Source organism: Podarcis filfolensis (assembly GCF_964270895.1).
Source record: "Podarcis filfolensis genome assembly, chromosome: 8".
NCBI classification, from domain to species: Eukaryota; Metazoa; Chordata; class Lepidosauria; order Squamata; family Lacertidae; genus Podarcis; species Podarcis filfolensis.
The window spans coordinates 56,534,128-56,556,294 of NC_139611.1; the positions used below are offsets into that span (position 1 = coordinate 56,534,128).

At 44.2% G+C, this 22,167-nt stretch overlaps 2 long non-coding RNA genes across 4 annotated transcripts in view; one reads left to right on the forward strand and one right to left on the reverse strand.

The window, feature by feature from the left end:
- The window catches only part of LOC310767889, a 63,609-nt gene that overhangs the window by 25,979 nt on the left and 15,463 nt on the right, over positions 1 to 22,167 (forward strand). Inside the window, exon 4 of one of the 3 annotated variants that reach the window (XR_014551098.1) lies at positions 20,846 to 20,909. The exons of the other annotated variants lie outside the window; for them this stretch is intronic. This is a non-coding gene — a long non-coding RNA (uncharacterized lncRNA). Of the gene's footprint in view, positions 1 to 20,845; positions 20,910 to 22,167 lie in introns of those variants that run through there. 3 annotated transcript variants of the gene reach the window in all.
- LOC310767883 overlaps positions 1 to 22,167 on the reverse strand; it is a 936,392-nt gene that overhangs the window by 14,571 nt on the left and 899,654 nt on the right. The window lies entirely within an intron of this gene.

A 22,167-nucleotide genomic window follows, 5' to 3' on the forward strand; every position in this document is an offset into this window, starting at 1 on the left:
TGCAGAATTGCCCCTCACTTAGTCTGTTTTTGTCCCCTGCAGGGAAGAGGTACAAAATTACTCACTTATATTGTTTTTTCCCCTCCTTCCTACCCATTCTACTATAGAGAAAAAGCAATATTTTTGGCCCTGGGGAGGACAAAGTCTGACTAAATAAAGGGCAGTTAATGGGGAAATTACTTCTGACTCCCACAGCCTCATCAAAAACTAAGTTTCAATATATATTTATTGTTCTAGCCAAAGCCATGACAAAACCACAACTACAGTGCAGTGGTACCTTGGTTCTCAGACGCCTTGGTTCCCAAACACTAAAAACCCAGAAGTAAGTGTTGCGGCTTTCAAACATTTTCGGAAGCCGAACGTCTGATGCAGCTGTTGGCTATTGTTTCCGGGGTGCCTGCACCAATCAGAAGACACTCCTTGGTTTTCAAGCATTTCGGAAGTCAAATGGACTTCCAGAACAGATTAAGTTCAAGAACCAAGGTACCACTGTATTTGGCGCTTTTGGTTTTGCTATTTATTTTGCGTTTTTGTTTTTGAGGCTTTTTTGGTTAATTTGTTTTTGTGACTGTGTGGAACCCAGTTCAGCTGACTGATTGATTTTGTGGCTGCAGAAATGGATAAAAGTCCCCCCTCCAAAAATGACTATCATCAGAGCAAGTAAGAATTATTATTTTTTTTAATTTTCATCATCTACAATACTGTCTTAGTTATTTTATAGTACAGTACATTGATTACTGCTTTCATTTTATGGATCAATGGTCTTGTTAGAGAGTAAAATCCATGTTAAATTGCTGTTTTAGGTTGTTTTTAAAAGTCTGGAATGGATTAATCCATTTTGCATTACTTTCTATGGGAAAGTGTGCCTTGGTTTTGGAATGCTTTGGTTTTGGAATGGACTTCTGAAATGGATTAAGTTTGAGAACCAAGGTACCACTGTACCAATAAAATAATACAGATCATGCATCCAGAATATAAACCAAATTCCATGATGTTGAAGAGAGGCTACCAGTGACACCAACAAACTCAAATCCATCTTGATTTCAAATTAAACATCTGAATCACCACAACAATTGATTAGCAATTTACTCTAACTCGTTTTTTCTTGATTTTTTTATTTGTTTATTTATTTGCAGTCAGTGCATAGTGGGGCACTCTGTGTGTTACAAAGCTATTAACTGTCACTCAAAAGAAACTGGACCATGTCTGCCAGGGCGGACCTGCTTGTGTGAACATGGATTTCAGAAAGCGATCTCTTGGATCTCTATATAAGGGGAAGGCTAACGGAAAATGAGTGACGTCTTCCACATGAGGCTGACCACAAATACAAAGTTTGTCTGCATACAGGACCTTATTGTAGTGGCCATCTAAGACTGCACTGGGCTTCACTTGGAAATGTGGCTTAATACATGCATTTCTTAAGGAAGCTGGTGAGAGTTTGGTCAGATAACTAGCTTTAAAATGCTTTGTTCCCAAGATCTGCTGTATAAAAACTACCATAAATGGGTAGTTACCAGTGCCCACAGACTTCAGGGGTAAAAAGTAGGAGAGCAAGCTTGCCAAAACCAGTCTCTTCATCTAGGCAATTAGCTGGCCTAATCATCTAGATTAGCTGGCCACTTCAGCACCAGGATTAACATCACCAGAGAAGTTGCCCTATGCCAAAGGGGAAGTGGGTGGGTCTTACCCCTCACCTGGCTGATACAACAGTGATAGCCAGGGTTGTTGTGCGTGAGCTAAGCAGCAAGAAAACAAACTGAGAAACTGGATACAGATGCAGGCTTGATTTGTGCTGGAATCTAAGGCTGTGATGAAGGGAGAAGCAAATTCTGCTGTGATGCTAATGCTGAGAGCCCCTCCATCTTAGGTTCAGGCTTTATATATGTGTAAATAAACCACATATCCTAAAGTCACCACAGTCTCTGCTGACCTTCATTCCAAGGAAACCGATTCTGGAACCGCTAGAATCTCTCACAGTTTGGAGATTGGGTGGTGTTTAAAATATGAATTCAAAATCTAACCACCCATTCGCCCTCCTATTTTATCCCTTTATTCCACCTTCCTTTCTGCTGTTCCTTTTAGTTTGTATTCTCCAGCTGCAATGTTATGCTTGTAAGTCCTATTGACCCCAGTGGGTCTTGCTTCTGTATACACAGCAATAGGATTCCCCTGCCCGCCTCCCTTTTCTCTCCTCTTGTTCCTTCTCATTTCAAAGCAGGCAATTCTCTCCCCTTTATGTAAAATGCAACTTCCCCAGATGCAAGGCTCTGAGTAATTACCACCCCATCACTTTCCTTTTCGAAGCTCCTTGATTGCATATTGCTTATTCCAGTCTATTAATTTTCTTGTCTTGCTCCTTTTCATCCTGGCTTCTGTTCTTTCCATTCTCCTGACTGTGCCTGTCCCCACTAATGATCTCCTGGCTAAATCACATACAGCCTCTTGCCCATTCTTCTTCTTTTCAATCCATCTTCTACCTTTGATATGATTGATTTCTCTTCCTGATTTGCCTTTCAGTGCCTGAAGAGTCCAGCAAGTTTAGCCAGCCAGCCAGAAACCAGTTAAGGCACTTTCTCCAACCAGATCTACTCAAATAATTTCCCCTTCTCTAGCCAAATTCAAGATTGCAAAACAACAACAACAACAACAACAACAAACCCACACATCTGACCTGACACACCTGCAAGGGCACATTAGGTCTAGAGGACATTGTGTTGGGACAATAGTGGAGGGAAAGGCAAACAAATGGAGGGAGGTGGTGACATTTTCCTGAAGGTTTTTTTCCCCTGGTGGTGGCCTATCTAAGTGTCTGAGGACAGAATTAGATGAGGTGGCTGAGGGGCAGGTAGACAATTTTAACATTTTTAGTTTTAATGAAGCATTGTGGCAAGATCAATCCATGGCCATAAATGAGAACCATTTATTGCTGCCCATTAAGATCCAAACTAAACCAAAAGCTCAAGAGGAGAAGACCGCTTGGAACACCGAGGAAGAATATTTGCAACATTATGTACCCAAATTGAATTATTCATTTATATTCTATATAGAGAGCCAGTGTGGCACAGTGGTGAGGGTATCAGACTAGGACCCGGGAGACCAGGGTTGAAATCTCCACTCCACCATATGAAGCTTACTGGGTGTGACCTTGGGCCAGTCACTGCCTCTCAGCCTAACGTGCCTCATAGGATTGTTGTGGGGATTATAAATGAGGAGGGGGAGAAGAACCATGTGAGCCAGTGTCATGAATGAGACAGCTCCCAGTGAAGGTTTGCAGCCAACTGAAGAAAGCAGCCAGGAACAGAGAAAGTTAACTGTCATGCAGGATAAACATTGGCTATTACCAACTCCCCCGCCCGTTGGAATGCCGATTGATAAAGGAATGGCTGAGAGCGGGCGGGAACCCAGCCCAAGCTCTCAGGAAGTTCCAACAGGCAGGGACAGAGAAGGAAGTAGTCTGTCCAAACGGGAAGAGATTGGAGCTGATCCAATCCCTCCTAAGAGTCGGCTAAGGGGATGGTTGTTAGACAGGAAGCAAAACAAGAAATGTAAGCTACACAAGTTCAATATATTCCACAAAACCTGGAAGGGATCTTCAGAAGGGTCATCTTGAGTAATGATGATGGTGGCTTTGTCAGAGCCGTCCAGAGCTATCTGTTTGTTTTTGCAATAAATCTCCTTTTTTAATTAGCTACGCTTACTGTGTTATCATGCTGGGAACTTGGACTCCTGACAGCCAGCTTGAGCTTCTTGGAGAAAAAGGTGGGTTATAAATGCAATCAATCAATCAATCAATCAATAGCCAGCCCTTTACCGTAAGGTCCCAGGGCAAGTTACAACATTAAAACACAATATTAAAAGCAATTTCAAACAAATGACAATCACATCATGTATATCATATGTCCTAAAAATATGCCATGTTAGCAGCAACAAATTGGAAAACAATTTTTTCATCATCATCATTTTTAATTTGTATACCGTCTTTCTATCTTACAATACACAAGGCGGTTTACAAGCTGAAGAAACAAAAAATGTACATCTTATAACAATCTAATGCAATACAAAAATGTGATAATAAAACATAACTTTAAAATAGGCAACCTACATCAAAAAAGTAACATTCAACAATTGTTAGAATAGTATTAAATAATAATAATAACATATAAAAGTTAAGCAGAAATCCACTCAACAGTTACAATAAATAATTTCTAAACTATAATCAATAAAACAATGGCAAGCCAAAGTGCATAAAATAATACAATACAAATTGAGAAGCAGAGACAAGAGAGTGGGACAAGGCAGGTGGAAGGAGGCCTTGCCTGATGGAGTCTCTCCCCTCACAGTTCTTCCTCCAGGCACAGCTTCCTTATGAGGAGTCCCAGGGCCAGAGGGTGGGGCAAAACCAATTGCAATTTTAAACTTTTTGAACCAAAGAGAAAAGAAATTTGAACCCAGCCATTGCTGACGTGTGTGTGTGTGTGTGTGTGTGTTAAATGCAGCCTCAGCAGTCTTTATTCTGATTGCTACTTCTGTCACTGACGTACAGTAGCGGAAGCTGAAATTCAATTTGGGGGTTGTCAGCTTGGTAAATGGTATTCTTTAGGGGTGATCTCCTAGTAAATACACTTAAACTCTAAATTAGAGAGCAAGATTGCTCAGCCAGGGAGCTGTTTGTGGGAGCTCAAGGGGGGCTTCTCGACAGAAGAGGTGTCACATTAAGAACGCTAATGCCAAGGATGAAAAATGGCCGTTTTCCATCAAACGGCTTAGCGACGTCGCTTCTTATTGCGTGGCTTTGCAGACAGATGTTCTGAACCGCAAAGATGCCTTAGAGTCAGCAGTTGCAAGCATAATCGAGCATGGGGTGATTTCAACGAGCAAAATAACCTCGGTGGTGTCGAGGCTGGGTTTTAAAATGCCTTTGCTGCCTAGAGGCTACTTATAGGTTATTGTAGGGATCTGTCTGGAACAAAGGAGTGGTCTCAAAAGTATGCAAATCCCAGAGCTGCTCAGGGGCAGTATAGGTTGCAGTGGAAAAGTACAACAAAAATGAACCAGAGCACTTGCCCATCCATCCCGAGATTGCATATGTCAGCCTTTCCTAATCTGGTGCCCTCCCAATGAAACCACAAGAGGGGGTGGTACTCTTGTGCTCAGGTCCTGCTTGTGGGTTTCCCACTGGGGCATCTGGCTGGCCAATGTGAGAACAGGATACTGAACTAGATGGACCATTGTTCTGAACCAGCAGGCTTTTCTTATTTTCTTACCTTGGATTCTGCCTGAGTTAAGCTTCCGGGGGGGGGGGGGGGCGGTGTTACATCAAATGGGTTTGTGTGTTGCTTTATGTGGGGAGAAGTACATTGCCTTGCTTGTTTCTGTATTTGGCTGCCAGGAAATTAAGAGCCAGATTTGTGGCTCAACTCTTTTTTCCTTTCCTATGGCTTATAGCTTTTGTTGCTTGTTGGATTCCAACTCCCATCAGCCCCAGCCAGCATGGCCATCGAGGATGGTGAGAGATGTCATCCACCAAAGTTTGGAGGGCAGTAGGTTGGGGAAGTCTGGCATACTCTGATTAGAGATGGCTCTCCAAAAGTCTTCTCCCATCTCTCACTCTGGCCCAGATGATGGTGGAGCAGGAGGCAAGGGAGGAACAGCAGACATGCTTGCTCACCGGTTCTCTGCTTAGCAAACAAGCAAGTGGTGGTGGAGGAGGAGGAGGAGGAGGAGGAGGAGGAGGAGGAGGAGCAAGAGCAGCTGGTGATAATGACGAAGAAGTGGTGGACTCACCGGGGACTGTATCTTGCCCAAGAACATAACAGTTCAGTGGGTGCTTGAGGCTCACGAGAGCAAGAGCATTCAGGACCTTAGACAGCTCCAACAAGTCCATCTAAGCTAGCCATAGAAGCGGTAATCTCTGGAGGTAGCTACTGTATAGCCAACTAAAGTCTTATGTAGTAGGCAGGCCAGTCATGGAGTAGGGTGAGATCTACTTCTCTGGAAGATATGGCTAACTAGATAAAGGGCCTTTGCCTTATTACATAGAATCATAGAACTGTAGAGTTGGAAGGGACCCAAAGGGTCATTTAGTCCAACCCCTGCGAGGCTAAAGTGAACCAAGGTAAGGCAGGTGTCTCAGTGGGAAAATAAGCAGGATGGCAGATTTGAATCAGGGTTCTGACTCACTGTGTGTGAAAACTCCTCTTGCCAACATAAAGCCTTTCATCTTCAAGATGCTACAGAATGGTAGAAAAGTTATCACAGAGTGACAACGTAATTCCTGCATTTAATGTTGGTTTCACCTACACGGAGGACACATGGGGGAGGTGGAACAGAGGGTGGGAGGGGGAGGCTAAGAGGGCCTTTGAAGGCCCTGGAAGGAGGATTATGGAAATAGAGTGGTTTTAAGATGGGATTTGACATGACAAGGAGTGTCGGAAAAACTTTGGGGAGAGAAGAGCGTGCCGGGACCAGAGGAGATGGGCCAGAATACTTAGAAGCATCAGCTGATGAACAAATTGCAGGGAAGAGTGACTGCCCCCCTCTCTTTCACACATGCGGGCACTCAGGAGGGGATTCTAAATGCAAGCCTCAGAACTTTGACATGCCGTCAGAAACCCCAGAAAGGCTTTGCTCTGTCTCTCTCAAGCTTTAAATAATTTGTTTCAAGTCACTTACTGCGCTCTGCCCTGGACCAAGGCAACCCTCACAAATCTCGCCTCTAATGGCGGGGCTTGCAACATTCATCAGCTCCTCTTCAGAGGGTTGACTCTGTGGCAGTTTTTCCAATTCCTGTCATCCTACATATGGCTGGACTTTTGGCTCCATTCCTCCCTCTAAGCCAGACATGTCAATTGTCCCTTCTTTCTGGTCCTGATAAAAGGTGGCCCCAATTTTGCTTTTTCTGTGTGTGCATGCTTCTAAAGTGTGCTAGGATCCCCTCCACTTCACCCCCTCTAACCACTCCCTCTTCAAGAAATGAAGTTTGCAGAATGTGTATGAGCAGCAGTGCTTCTGTAACTAATGCAACCATATCTATTGTGATGCTAAATCATTTTACATTTCAAAACATGAAATCCCCAAGAGGGCTAGAAAGCGAGCTATAGACTTAAAAGAAATGAAGGTGGTGAAGAAGAAGGATTACCAGCCAGTATAGCATCCTGGCCTGTGGCAAGTGAAATTAACACTTTCTCCCCTGCATTACACTGATCACACTCCTCTCACCCAGCCCTCATTAAACCTGGCCAGCTGTAGGTGGAATCAAACTCCCTGACATGTGAGGATCCAAGTCTGCAGCCTTCAGTTGGGCTGATCCTGTGGGAATACTACAGTCCAAGGAACTGGTGTTGGGTCTGAGGTCATTTCCTTAGAAGTGAACTTCACGTGGTAGGAAGTGGATAGAGAAAAGTTTATTCTCCCTCTCTCGTAACACTAGAACTCATGGACATCCAGTGAAGCCAAATGTTGAAAGATTCAGGGCAGATAAAAGGAAGTGCTTCTTCAGACAGCACATATTCTGGAAGTCAGTCCCACAAGAGGTAGTGATGGCCACCAACCTAGATGGCTTAAAAAAGAGGATTAGACAAATTCAAGGAGGAGAAGGCTATCAGTGACTATCATCCGTGATGGAGGCTATGCTCGGCTGCTGCTTCTGGAGACAGCAGTGCTTCTTCATACCGGTTGTTAGAAAATGCAAGAGGGGAGTGGGCTCTTATGCTCAGGTCCTGCTTGCAGGCTTCCCAGAGACATCTGCTTGGCCAATGTGAGAAGAGGATCCTGGACTAGATGAGCCATGAGGAGTTGGCTCCTCATATTATATGATTGATGGCTGGAAGAGGTTGAGGTTGCCTTGATCTGTCCTGCTCACACCCAGCCAAAGAAGACAAACAGCCGATAATTAATTCTTTATTGCCCAAAGCACACGCTTACAGCAGCTCCGAAGGTGCACCAGATACACATGCACACATGCTTCTGGCATCTGCTTTCCTGGCATTAACTTTTCCACATTTGTGCCCAGCAGAGCAGTTGAACCAACAGTGGGGTCACACATACCCCCTAGGACTATGCACCTTCATTTGATGGAGTGTGCACATGTAACCTGAGACTTCTCCTGCTCTGAAGATGTCACTGTGCTTCCCTCTTCAAGTCTCTCCTGGTTCTAGGAGATGGTGGGGCAGGGAGTGATGGGGATCCAACTGGACTGCCCCTCACCTGAACAATCTCTTCCTCTGCTTCTAATATGTCCTGCTCTCCCTCTTCCATCTTTGACTTCTCAGACCATTCCCTTTCCTCCCACTCTGGCTCCTGCCTCATGGGTGGCACCAAACTCCAAAAATCACTGGCCCCCTCTCCTGGGTGAGTCTCCAGCTCCCCTGTATCCACCACACACTCATCAATGCCCTGCCAATCCCTGACATCTCATCAGGGTGCTTAGCTAGTTAGTCACAACCATTGCCTGGACAATGGAGCTGGTTTGGCAAGTTTGTTTTCATACTTTCTACAGAAATTCATATCTTCCCAGAAATTGGAAGGGACTCAGGGCTTCATGCGGACTGAGCCCCCCCCCAACCCCACAACAATATAACAAACAGCACAAAATCACTGTAGCTTATTCTCTTAAGTAACTCAACTTCTTGTTGTCTATTGCAACCTATTCATATAGCTTTAAGTCACTGCAAAACTCCTAAATCTATCAGTATCCAAATTATATCTTTCATGCATTTGATGAAAAAACAACAACCTGTTTTTGTTCTAAATGAACCTGTGTGCTCCTTTTTCTCTCTCAGTTGAACATATTCTGTTACTTCTGGCAAATTGTTTTCAAATGTTAAGATGTAAGAACATAAAGGAAATGGATCAGCAATTCCAAGGGAATTTGTAAAATGCTGCCAGAATCTAGCAATTGTTCCGGGCCTCTGTTGATGGTTGCTTATGTTGTGTTAATACCCATGTTTTCTCTGTTATTCTGGGATGTAACATAAATAATAACAGAAAGAAAGAAAACATGTTATCCTTTCAGTGCTCCTGCAGAAGTTTTCCACCAAATGCTTCAGGCAGGAGACATTATTGTTAAACTTCCTCCTATATCTTAGTGTCATTGTGAATCTATCCTCTTTTTCTCCAGCACTGCTTTTTAAAATGTTTTTCTTCCCTTAGGAGAGACAAAACAGTGGCTTTCCCCTTGACCTACAAACCTTGACCATGTTTCTGGCCTTTCCCTCAAGCTCCATGCTGGTGAGACGCCAGGGACTGTAATCCCAGAGAATTATTTTGCAGGGTTGTGGAAATGATGGTCTGATCAGCATCATTTCATTTGGCTGACAAGCTCTGACATGTCTGAAATTCCTAGATTTCTGAAAAGGACAGATTTATTATTAGGAGGAAGGAGAAGAGTTGTCCATGACATTGGTCATGTGCCTCCAGGTGCTGAACCCAGATTATTTTGAGGTCTTTTGGTGTAATAGGATGACTAAGTAAAGCCACAAAGGATGTCTAACAGGAGGAGCAAAATTTATAAAGTCTACATGATATTTTCAACTCCTTCTGCTTTGAGAAGATTTTGCTAAAGAAGGATCCCCTACAAGGACTTTCTCCAGCTACAGGAGTGGTCACTTTAGTGTAGAGGCAAAGGTTCTCCAGAGAAAACGTTTGCCAAAAATATGGGGTAGTTTCAGAGGCAAAAGGGTAGGCAAAGTGACTGCACCTTTCCCCCACACCATTGCAAAATTTGTGAGGGCTACCATTTTCCTGTGCTCCTCCGAAGGCTGTCACAAGGTGTACCAAGGGGGTTCCAAGATGCAAATGTGGTGACTGCCGGTCAGGTTCTGCGAGGAGCCGTGCCAGTGAGTCTCTCTCTCTCTCTCTCACACACACACACCTTTCTGTTCCACACTCTCTAAAACACCCATTGACCAACACCCCAAAATTGCCACCTGCAAATAGAGCATGTGTGAAAGTAGTGGGGGGGGGGTCTATTCATTCCTAGATAATTATTATGTTTGTCCAAACAGACAGTGGTTGGTTTGATGGCTGGCAAAGGCCACCAAAGTTTCCTTCTAAAGACACCTCAAGAACACATGAGTGCTCAGGGGTCCTGAGTGCTCTTCAGGCTGAACTGAACTTTTGTTTACCACAGAATCTCTTGGGAGGGGTCACTCCAATGCATATTTGTCACAGCCCCTCTATTGCTGGATCTAGTTGAGTGATCTTTTAAAGAGATTTGAGGGCCTGGAAAGGATGGTCTTCAGTTTAGGAAGGGGGGAGTTTTGGGGTTGGGACAACAGGATGTGGGGGGAGAACTTCAGATAATCAAGTGTCTGCATTTTGAATTTAGCCTCTAGTGAAGTGAGACTAGAACCTCCATGCATTGCCTTTGATCATGACGAAGAGGAGCTTCTGATTCATTTTGGGTGAGCTTCTTTCAGTCTTTTCCGTCCTGTTCCTCTTTATGTTTTTTGCTGCTTCAGAGGGTGGGACCTGAACCAATGGATCCAAATAACAAGAAAGGAGATTCATCTAAACAATAGGAAGAACTTTCTGGCAGTAAGAATGGAATGGACTCCCTTGGAAGGTGGTAGAGTCTTCTTCACTTAAGGCAGGGGTAGGCAAAGTTTATCTCGTCTGGGCTGGTTCACTCCAGAGGAGATCCCTCCGTGGGCTGGATCGTGCATGCGCCTGTGATTTCCGGCGTCTGCGCATACACAGATGAGCTTTCCAGCGCCATGGAAGCAAGTCCCTGCGCCACACTGTGCCAGTTTAGCACAGCACACAGGGACTCGCTGAGCTGGTGGCTTGGTTCGGGGGCAGCTCGTGGGCCGGTTAAATGACCCCCGTGGGCCGCTTGTGGCCCATGGGCCTTAGGTTGCCTACCCCTTTCTGAAGATTTTTAATCAGAGGTTGGATGGCTATCTGTCAGGGATTCTTGAGCTGTGATTCCTTCATTGCAGGAGGTTGGATTAGATTGCCCTTGTGGTCTCTTCTCACCTTACAATTCTATGATTCTATGCTCTTGTACCCGAGTCAGAGCCAGCTGCTGGTTTCTGTGTGCTCTTGGGCACCATGTGTCAGTGAGCCCATGCATTCTGCTTTTCTTCTTCAAGCCATCCCCTTCCTCTTAACCCCACCAATTAAAATACATTTTGATCCATATGGTAATGCCTTACTGTCAAAGAAAAACACACACTTTACTATTTCACTAGTTGCCCTTTTATTTTCAGTCATCTGTAAAGGTAACATATATACACTTAAATGGGAGAAACTCATCGGACCTTACTTCTGAGTAGATGTGCATATATAATTGCACTATCAAATGTAGAACTTGAATCCCATAGAGGTGAACAGATAATGCACACTTCAAAAGTTAACCATCATAATATATTTTACCCCTTCACCTGAGATTAGAAATTTCTATGTTGCAACAAAAAAACACAAATTATGTACAGAACCAGATTGGATTAACACATAACGCCCTTACCCCATTCATCCTTTCTATATGTCCAGATTATATGTATGTCTCTTAAATTCTGAGTCTCACAACCCACAAGCACACACTCAACAACCTCAGGCTTACTCCTGGAAGCCATCTATGTTCTGCTGATCCAGATTGTGGATATCACAATATTGATTTTCCCCCCCTCATGCAATGATGCTTTTGTTATCTAATAACAAGAAGGAACACATGCATACCTGCCTGCAAGCAACATAACTAGGGTGGCATGAGCAGACTCCCAATACTATGGGCAAGATGAAGTGGAGCTTAAAATCATTATAACAGCATGAATTGCTTGTCTTGGGGGGCCAAGGAGACCTGTCAGCCATTTTCCATCAGAGGCGGCTGGGCTGAGCTGCCCACATTTACCTCTTCCATCGGACAGAATTGTGCCAACAAGCACACCAGCATTATCATTCCTCTCCCACTTTCAGAAGGCTTTGTTTCGCTTTTAACAGATAGTTACTTAGCAACAAGTTACAAGCGCTGAATAGCCGAACAGTTAAACCTACAAGATAAGTTTAAAAGCAGCCGTGTTATCAGCACCTTGTTATATTGGGTAGATAAAGGCCCTATAAAGGCTTATAGCAGGCTCATGCAAAAGAGATTGTGCCGTATTTATTCCCTTTGTTGAATTCTTTGCAATAATTGATGGCCCCAAAATAGGAGAGACTGGATCCCACAGTAGAACCAGTGTTGCCCCAGCCCTGCACTAGAAGACAAAAGGCAGTGCTGGAGACTGTGTGCATTATATATCTCAGAATTTTTCCACCACAACTGGACCAATTTCTTTATGCATAACATACTACTGGAATTTGGTGCACAACAGTAAATGGGTGCAATTTTCATGGCGTTCCAAGATACAGGGCTCCTGCTTCTCCTGTGGTTTCCAGCAACTGGTATTCAGAAGCATGGCTGCCTCCAACCATGGCTAGTAGCCATCAATAGCCCTCTCCTCCCTGAATTTGTCTAATCCACTTTTAAAGCCATTTAGGTTGGTGGCCCCCTAGCAGCCTCTTATACCATTATGGGCTGGTTCCAACCTGCAGGCCAGGCACACCCACACCCACACCCACCACAAACACAAATGATGGGAACGACGTAAAATTTACCACCGTACATAACTGTGCTCTTGGCACATTTCTGGTTGACCATTTCTGATTTTAGTGATGGTAAATAATGTTCATAGATATGATGGTTTCTAATTTCCTGAAATTGTAAGATGTTGCTTTTGCGTTCCAGTAAAGCAGACACATTTATTAGTAACTATGAGCACTGATTCTCTAGGCAGGCAGGCATTTTTTCTTTCGCCTGTTTAGTGAACCATTATTCGTGGCCCCTAACACAGCTTGTCGTCATTAAATACTACATACTAAACTTTGTAATGCATTTGCTGTCTCTGTATTCTATATTCTCAGCTATGTGACCTGCCGAGAGCATTTGGAGGCTATGAAGATTAGGGTTTGCCCCTGGAACCATGTTCCCTCCCAGTGTTGTATAGTGGATAGAGTGCTGGACTAGGACCTGGGAGGGTAGGGTTTAATTCTCCACTTGGCCACAAATCTCACTGGCTGACCTTGAGGGCCAATCACTGCCTCGAAGCCTAAGCAACCTCACAGGATTTTTGTGGTGATTGAATCACGAGTGGAAGAACCACCTCAAGCTCCATGGAGAGGAAAGAGTGAGGTATAAATGCAATGAATGAATAAATTGATGGACTTGATCCAGGGATATTAGCTTTTCAAAGTCTGATAGTCATTTACACCTCCATTGCCCTCCTGCTGCCCCGTTGCCTCTTAACACACACACCATAATTCCACTGCCCCCCCCCGGGGGGGGTTTGTACCACCCAATTTGGGAACTACTGCTCTGCAAGTAAAGGATCAGGCATCAAGGGATGGAAAAGAGCTCCAGAACCCAAAGAGCCACCACCACCCATAGCAGTCAGCGTTCTGACTTGGTATATTCCTACATCCTGCCTTTCAAACAATTCTTGGAAAATCAGTGACAGGCACGGGGAGGGGACTGCAGAAGAAAAGCAAGGCCCACACCAGATGTTCAAGAAGTTGCTTGATAGCAACAATGAAGAAATGGTTTCAACAACATGTTGAAAAATCCTTTCTCCCCAGCAAGCAATTATCCCCACACACTTCAGTTAAAAGGCTACTTCAGGCTTGCATTCATTGAGGCTTTTGTTATTCAGAAGGGGAGATGTTGCTGAGTGTATCACTGTCCTTTACACTTAGGAGTTTGCATAGAAAAGTGGAGTGCCATTGTGCCTGCCCACACAGGCGGTTGTTGCCGCCTTCTTTTATGCTGATCCTTTTGGACATTTTCTAAAATAGGCCTCATCCTGAAATGCTGAGCTCACTCCCAAGCTGTGGTCCATGGACCACCAGCGGTTTGCAAATGTCATCCATTTCTGCATGAAATATTCCTATTGATTTTTAATTGCATCTTATTGCTTATTTTGTTTCTTATGTCATCTTTTATTGTATTGAAATTTGAATTTTATGGATTACACATTGAAATAAAATACAATATAAGAAATGAAAGAAAGCAATAAAAATAACATTGAAAATTGTACAGCATCTAGTACTTACAGTTGTTATAATAGGCTGAAAAATCATTAAATGGTCCACCAAGACCATCAGCATAGGATCATAGAATTGTAGTTTATTAGAAGGGATCCCGGAAGCCATCTGGTCCAGTCCTCTTCATTGTAGGACTCGTAGCTAAAGAATCCCTGGGAAATGGCCATCCAACTTCTGCTTAAAAACCAACAGTGAAGGAGAGTCCACCACCTTCCAAGGAAGTCCATTCTGCTTTCAAACAGCTCTTAGAAACAGGAAGTTCTTCCTGATGTTTAGTTGGAATCTCCTTCCTTATTATTTGAATCCACTGGTTTGGATCTTGTCCTCTGGAGCAGCAGAAAATAAGCTTGCTCCATCCTTCAGATATTGCAAGGTAGCTATCATATCAGGCTAAATTTTCAATTTAGAAATTTTCAAGCAGTCTATGGTATTTGGGGCGGGGCAGGTTTGGGAGCCACTGACCACATTTGCATCTTAACATTTTAAGAAGATGATTAGATAACAGCAGTGGCATCAACCCCATGACTAAATTGGCTAAATGTGTGATGCTTGCATTCTGCATTTAAACTGGATTTAGTTGGATTGATGAGTCCTGCTACCAGATCTGGGATCCTCTGACAGATCGGGCCATTCCAGAGGATTGCAGAGCAATTGGTACATCCCACCTGCACACATTCGTCACATCTTACATCCAATGTGACCATTCCACCTTCTTTCAAATTGCATCTCACTGCCTCTGTCAATGAGAGCCTGTTCATCGTTCTCATTCCCGGTGGTGAATGAGGCCGGCCATTCCATGCAATTGCACTGAAAAGGTAACACTGCTCCCCTTCATCTCCTCAATGGGGGAGGGGGAGAAGAGCTATTAAGTGCAAATTATCCTGACATACAGCCACTCAAAACCTGGGAAATTGCTCATTGTGTGGCATAATGGGGGAGAAATAGTCAAATAGCATAATCCACCATGAAATTTCGCCTCCTCTCTCACTTCCAGCAGCTCAGACACACAGGTCAATGTCCCTCCACTACCTAATTATTATAATCAATAGCTTTCTGAATTCCTGCAGCCTTTCAGTGTCTAAGGTAGATCTGTCTTGTATCCTGAGAAGCCCTGTGAAGAGCAGCTCATGGAACAAGCTGCCAATGTGGGTTACAAGGACTCTAAAGGGCTGTCACATGGAAGGTGGAGCTAGCTTGTTTTCTGATGCTCCAAATGGTGGGACCTAAACCAATGGATTCAAATTACAAGGAAGGAGACTCTGACTAATGAATAGGAAGAACTTCATGACTGTAAGAGCTGTTCGACAGTGGAGCGGACTGCTTCAGAAGACGGTGGACTCTCCTTCATTGGAGATTTTTCAACAGAGGTCAAATGACCATCTGTCAGGGCTTATTTCATTGGGATTGCTGCATTGTGAAGGGTTGGACTAGATGCCCCTTTTGGGATCCCTCCCAACTCTACAATTCTGTGATTCATTGGAGGTTTTAAACAGAACTTGGATGGCCATCTGTCAGGGATTCCTTAGCTGTGGTTCTCGCATTGCAGTGGCTTGGACTAGATGACCCTTGGGTACCTTCCATCTCTGAAATTCTGTGATTCTATCTCTTAGAGTAGGAGAGAGAATTTCTTCCTGCACATGGCTTCCAAAGGGAGAGAGATTTCTCCATCTGGCATCAGATCTGCCATGAAGGTGCAGACGTGCTTGGAGGAAAATTTGACCTGTGACAAGTGGTTAGCTCTGCTATTACTGCTGTTGTTTATTTATTTTAGTACTAGAACAGGGAGAAAAGCTATTTGGATTTTATCACACAGATGTTGGATCAGCTTTGCTTGTCATGATAAACTTTAGGTTCTTCACAGAAAACCTATGGATAAAATAAAAGAGCCTCTCTTTCTGTTCTGTCCACTTCCAGTGTGAGTTGCTTCTGAGATTCACTTCATCTGTATTTCTCACCAGATTCCTTAATCCCAAATTGCCTTTGTTTGTGAAGTGGAAATAATGCTTTAGGAATCTGTCATTGTTCCATTTTCAGATTTTTTTTAGGTTAAGGCTGGTCAGAGCTGTATCCATGGGGGGCTAGCTGGGTTCTTTTGCCCTGGGTAAAACCTTCATATAGTCAAATCACCCCCTTAGAACTGCCCCTACATGAGCAATTGCACATGTTGCAACTGACACACTGAGCAGGGTTTTAACCCCCCCCAAAAAAATTCCCAAGCTTACCAGCCTTTGGAAGGCTCTTACAAGATGTCACAAGATCTCACAGGGCCATTCAAGGTCCTGTGAGATCTTGCCAGAGCTTCCCAGAGCCCATGAGAGCTGAAAAGTTATTTCCATACTAGGAAAACCTTGCACAAGAAGAGCTTTTAAGCTCCCCATCTTCCATGCATTTAGTTTGTGTGATTTCAGCCTGTCAGCCATCAACCACATAAAGTTGAAATCATGCAAGTTAAGCACACATCAGTTGCAAATCCACTTTATTTCACTTTCTTGTGTTTGTTGCACAACTTGCGTGAACATTTATCCCTGCTGTAGAAGAGGCTAAATTTGCACACCCGGATTTAATCACAGTCATTCTCATGCACTCTCATATTTATGCTGGCACTGAAATTAGTATCCCTATGACTGAAGCACAAAAGCATGTGCCTTTACCATAATGCTGGCCAACCAGGCCAGGGCTGCCAGCTTGACAAGTGAAGATGGGCTGCTCCTACTGTTTTCCTTTGAGTGAACACTTGAGTAGAGAAGCAGCTCTGAAGCCCAGCGCCCAAGGCACGTGCTTGGCTTTCCTGCCTGGTCTTCAATCATCCCTGCTAGCTGAGGCACCAACTTGTGCAGAAGATTGGGGGGCTGATGACATGCACATGGCGTTTGGACATTGAGCGCATGATGTCAGGATGCAACATCAGGATGTTGGGAGGAGCCTGGGCGGAGCCAAACATGGCAGCAGCATGGCTTCAATGGTTGGTGACGTCTCTTCTATCTCGCTCGGCCTCCTCCTCCTGCCGCTATGACCAGCCGAGGACTGCTTCCCCCGCCTTTCCCTTAAGTATCAGGAGAAGGAGGAGCCACTGGCCACTTAAGCTGCCCTGCACTGTACTTGGCTCCATGATCAGTCTCCTCTTCCTTCTCCTGCCCCCACTACCACAATACAATACGAAACAATACGATAATCTTTATTGTCATTGTCCCATACAGAACAACGAAATTGAAAAAATCTACATAAGACATTCAAAAACCAACAAGTCTGCTATCCCAGCAATCCTAACCTGGTTAGCCCCCTAAAAACTCTGATACCCCATTTTTAAACACAATATACTCCCATAGAGACTCCTTACACTGCGTTTAAAACCAAAATCGCATTTGAATAGAAACTGTTTCTCAGGCGGCTAGTCCTAGTCTTTATAACCCTGTACCTTCTTCCAGAAGGCAGAAGCTGAAAGAGATCTGTCCTGCATACTATCCTGCGCTATCTCTGCAGCTTTCTTATGGCACCTGGAAGCATAGATTTGATCCAAGGTGGGAAGAGTGCACCCAGTTATTCTCTCCACAGTCTTTACAAGCCTGGACAGCATTGTTTTTCCCCTGACCATGCAGCTCCCAAACCACACACACAGACCATACGTTAATACACTCTCAACAGTACAATGGTAAAATGCCATCAACAGGTCCTTTGAGAGATTGTTTTTCCAGAGGATTCTCAGCCAAGGACTGCTCCTTCCCCCCATCCTGCCCCGTGGCAGGAGGAGGAGGAGCCAGCTGCTGAAGTTGTGCTGCTCTCAGCTCCATGCTCAGCCTTCTCTGCCCCCTGATTGTTTTGAACATTGGGTGACTGCTCCCTCAAAAATATTGGGGGGAGGCAAAAGAGCTGGGCCTGCAGGAGTTGGCACCTATCCCTGCCAGCCCCTGGGTCATTATTGGGCCAAATGACCTTCTTCAGATTGCATTTTCCATTCCTCTTCCAGCTGCCTTCCTTTAGTGCCTGGTAACAGGCACAAAAATAAAACCTCACTCAAGCCACCGCCTGCAGCGTTTGGTCTAAAATGACAGTACTTCACCCACCCCCCTCCACCCGACCCATTTTGCCAATAATGCAATGTATTTTTTTTTTTTTACAAGATCATTTTCAAAGGTAACTGCTTATAATAATACAATTTATTCTTTATGGCTTCGGGGCAAGGCGAGCTCTAAATGAGGCATGTCTTCCATTAGAACCCTACAGAAACAAACTAATAGGCTGCAGAGAAAGTCATTTGTAAATGTTCCTATAATTCACATGATTCATTAAACAGAGATGGAAAATGATAGCATTTTCCTCTGGAAAAAAAATCCTTATGGAATTACACGCTGCGAACACTTAGCTCAACTCTTTTATTGAGTAAGCATCTTGTCCTGCTGATGTGGAGATTATAAAGGCCTGGAGACATTTATAGTTTCATTTGCTAAATTTAGAAGTTTTGTTCTATCCACTTCATGGCCCCTCCTCAGGAGGCAGGCAGACCTTTGCTTATTCACAAGGCCTCAGGAAACGGCAGGAAATCTCATATTCAGGCTGAACAGCCACTGCCTGCCTTGCTGGACCAATCAGTTTCTTTAGGACACTGGTAGCATCATGCATGAGGGCCAGGAGGAGGAGTGATGGCCATGCCTACTGAGTCTGGAGGGCGTTGTAACATCTGGAGAGCACCAGGTTGGGGAAGGCTGTTGTAGGTGAACAGCAAAGACCTGCAGAAGGAATGTTGGATGAGACGTCCATTAAACAAATCATGTCTATGTATTGATGGAACATTCCACTTAAGCACACCTCATTTCGCAAGTCAACAGAGAAGACAAAAAAAAAAAGAACCCAGCTCCATTTATTCATCAAACATACAGTACTGAAGTTTTGTCATCTCCACTGAGAGAGATGCTTGCAATCCATCTGTTAAGTGATCTATCATATTTGTCTAAATTGCTTGGAACAAAACAAGCTATCATTTGCAACCCATGCCTTCTCCCAAGTTTCCTACTCCGTACGTTGCTTAAGAATAATCGACAGTCCTGCAAGATACGCACAGAAACAGATTATGTGAATATACTTTTCCATTGCTAGAAGAAAAGCAGGAAGTCACAATAGTTGTTTTAAAGCGGGCCACCCACAACATGGAGGCAAGTCATTCACCTCTCACAAACCCTGGTGCATTTTGGGCCACAAGGTGCTCAAAGACCCCCCAAAAAACATACCCTCTATTTGCTTGAAGCTCTATAAAGAGAATAATGGGTATAATATCTATCTCTCTATATTGCACCATTATCCAGATACTTCCAGGAGAATTATTATTATTATTATTATTATTATTATTATTATTATTATTATTTATACCCCACCCATCTGGTTGGGTTTCCCCCAACAGAATATTAAAAATGCAATAAAAGACCAAACATTAAAAACTTTCCTAAACAGAGCTGCCTTCAGATGTCTTCTAAAAGTCAGATACAGTGGTACCTTGGGTTACATATGCTTCAGGTTACGTACGCTTCAGGTTACAGACTCCGCTAACCCATAAATATTACCTCGGGTTAAGAACTTTGCTTCAGGATGAGAACAGAAATCGTGCAGTGGCAGCGCAGCGGCAGCAGGAGGCCCCATTAGCTAAAGTGGTGCTTCAGGTTAAGAACAGTTTCAGGTTAAGAACAGATCTCCAGAACGAATTAAGTTCTTAACCCAAGTTACCACTGTAGTTGTTTATTTCCTTGACATCTGATGGGAGGGCATTCCACTGTGAGGACACCACCAAGAAGACCCTCTGCCTGGTTCCCTGTAACCTCACTTCTTACAGCAAGGGAACTGCCAGAAGGCCCTTGGTGCTGGACCTCAGTGTCCGGGCTGAACGATGGGGGTGGAGATGCTCCTTCAGGTATACAGGACCGAGGCTGTTTAGGGCTTTAAAGGTCAGCACCAGTGAATTAATAAATTAATTATGTTCTCATTCTTTGTAATATCATCAGAAATTACAGAGCCTTTCTAACAGTAGGGTGGTCCTCTGCTCCATCACCAACCTAGTAGCCCTGTGGGATCTGTCCAATCTTGTTCCCTCCTGCCATCCCTTGTCTGCGTGTCAGCTAGAGCAAGGGGTATGGGATTACCTGTCAGGAGTCCAGGTTCCCAGCAACACAGTAAGCGTAGCTAATTTAAAAGGATGGTTTATTGTCAAAACAAACAGATAGCTCCGGATGGCTCTAACACAGCCTCTGACATCATCAATCAAGATGACCCTTCTGAAGATGCCTTCCGGTTTCTAAAGAAGATAGAGAACTTTTGCATCTTACATCTCTTGCTTTGTTTCTGGTCTAACAGCCCTCTCCTTAGCCGTTTCTGAGGAGGGATTGGATCAGGTTGCCCCTCCTCCCTTTCTGACAAACTACTTATTTCTCCATTCACTCCTGTTTGAACTTCCCAAGAGCTTTGGCTGGGTTCCAGCCTGCTCTCAGCCGTTCCCTTATCCCCAGGCATTCCAAGGGGTGGGGGAGTTGGCACTACCTGTGTGGGAATGTTCAGGGAGGCAGGAGAGGATATATTGTTTAATTATATCCTTTCCAACTTGCATTAACAAGTTCTATAATTTAGCAGAGTAACATTCCCCTTTTAAATTTACACATCAGATAGATTTGCCAGGCTTGCTTATGCCTCTAAAATAAGTTTCCTGGTAATTCCCCTTTATTCCCTCCTAAAAGGAATAGACACGACACAATCTTGTATAGAATAGTTTACTCACACATTCTGTTCACAGATGGATCCCAGAAGGCAGACTTCAGTTACAAAATAAATACACTTGGAATCTATCCCATAAGAAGATAGTTCCTTTGTGCTCTCTTGGTTGGAAGCCAAGAGAGCATCTCAGGCTGATGCTTCTATGACGAAAGCAAAATGAAGAAGAGAGATATGTGGTGGCCAGCCCTGTGCTTTTGTTACCTGCACAGGTGAGGTCATGCCCACCTCTGGTCACATGCAGAGGAAGTTTGTCCCAGCCCAGGAGGAAACAGGAAGTTTATCTACTGGCTGGACAAACATCAATCTTCATGTCTAAACATGTCCAATCTAGGAATGTTGTATCTGACTGCTCTGTGTTTCATACCCCACAAGCTGCTGTTCATCCTGCATGAAAGTTAACTCTCTCTGTTCCTGGCTGCTTTCTTCCATTGGCTGGAAACCTTCACTGGGAGCTGGCTCATTCCTGACATTACCATTACCTTGTAGTGGTCTCTTCAAGAGCATGGGAAGAGCCAGTTGAATCCCAAGCTGCCGCCTCTCCCAGGCGCTTTAAGATAATGCATGTACTATCAATACCATGACTCTTAGACCTCCATCCAAGTGCCTTGCAAAGAAACCCAGCATAGCAGTCGAGATCTTGGAGCAGAGAGGCCTGAGATGAAAGTCCTCAAAGCTATGAAGCTTGCTGGGTGAGGGATGCTCACTCAACCTCATGGAGATGTTATGTGAATGAAATAACCACAACTTAGGTAACCTCTAGGTTGGACTACTGCAATGAGTTATATGTCATGCTGCCTTTGAAGATGGTTTAGAAACTACAGATGATGCAGAATCTGGTGGCCAGATTTTATCATGGCAAGAGGGTCTGAACATATAACACCAATTCTGGCATGACTGCACTCCATATCAATTTGTTTCTAGGCTCAATCCAGAGGGCTTGTTTTGACCTATAAAGCCTTATGCAGCTCAGGACCCCAATACCGCCTCTCCTCACATGAACCAACCCAGATCCTGCAATCATCACCTGAGACCCTTCCTCATGTGTCCCCACCCTGTGAGGTTCAGAGGGTGGCAACATGACATCAGGTCTTTTCAGTGATGGCTCCCAATGTGTGGAATGCTCTCTCCAGGGAGGCATGCCTTTATCCATTTTTCAATAGAGCAAAGACTCTTCTCTTTACCCAGACTTTTGGCCCTTAATTTGAAGGGTGGCATGTGGCTTCTTTTGGTGATTGGGGGTCAGTAAATCCTGATCTGTTTTAGCTCTTTTAACTGTGCTTTTAGATTTTTTTATTGGATGTTCTAGTTGGCTTTCATGTAAATGGCTTTGGGTCACTCTGT